The following is a 1,236-nucleotide window of genomic DNA, read 5'->3' as shown; positions in this document are numbered from 1 at the left end:
TCATTTAGAAATGTTATTACTCTATGTATGGCACTCCTACACAGTGCGAGATCAGATTCCGCAGGTAGGCCTTTCTTAGTCCGGGCGGGTGCGTGAGATTGTCTTCGATTCATGAAAGGGTTCATGAGGAAAAACAAGATCAGGGACCATTGTTCTAGGTTATTTATATCCTCGAGTTCTCCGCCTACAAGAACTTCCTTTTAAAACACAAACTTAAATTGAATTTTTTGAAAAATATACACGTGTTTTCTTTTACTTTGAGGGCTCTATAACGCTAGAGTTCGCGGTTCGATACCTGCAGTGGCCACAGCTTTGTACTTAAAAACTTTGTTCTCGTCCCTCACTTCAAAGTCACTCACCGAGAGAACAATTTACTTTCAAACTATGGAATAACACATTCAAACGGTGATGATTGGCTCTCAGAAAGTGCGCAGTCTCCGGTATGTACTGTGGGTTGACTGCTATGAACATGGTTATGGTGTACTTCTCCGGTCACTATGTGACTACCTTAACTTCGTAAGTGAAACACCATTTGTACCAAGACAAGACTAGCAGTAATGTGAGAAAATAACAACTAGAGAATCCGGACTGTGCATTCTAAGACTCGTGGTTCGTGTCCCGTTACCGGAAAACACATGCCTCATACTTTTGTGCGCTATAAGAGTAAAATCCTACCATCCAGTCAGGTGAGAGTAGTCCAAAAGTTGGCGGTGGATGCTGTTGATTAGCTGCCTTCGCTCTTGTCTATCAGTTCAGCATTAGTGATGACTATGTACAGATAGCCATTGTCCCTGTTCTGGCACTTCCATGTTAATTCATTCAATACGCACGTGCGTTCTAAATATGACGAGAAAAGGGGTTATTTTTTGCTGACTTGGAATTTATGTGAATTCAGAAAAAAAAAAGGCGTTTTTGTCAACACTGACCCTGTTAGGATAACAGCTAAGCTAACCCTTGTTTTACTTTTATTTTACCCTTTTTTTTCCCCCTGCTACTGTAAGTCTATGTTTTGACCTGATGCTACCCGGTTATTAGTTATTAATATCCTGAAGACTAATGTTCGTTCTCGGGTACTTGTTAAATTCTAATACGTGTCACTAGTATTTTTAACTTCATCTGAAATTATTAAGAGTTCGGAGAAGATATATATATGTAAACAGTCATAGCTGAGGGAAGATATATATGTAAACAGTCATAGCTGAGGGAAGATATATATGTAAACAGTCATAGCTGAGG

Source organism: Limulus polyphemus, unplaced genomic scaffold, assembly GCF_000517525.1.
Source record: "Limulus polyphemus unplaced genomic scaffold, Limulus_polyphemus-2.1.2 Scaffold656, whole genome shotgun sequence".
Classification (NCBI taxonomy): domain Eukaryota; kingdom Metazoa; phylum Arthropoda; class Merostomata; order Xiphosura; family Limulidae; genus Limulus; species Limulus polyphemus.
Note: the sequence above shows the minus strand (reverse complement) of the source record.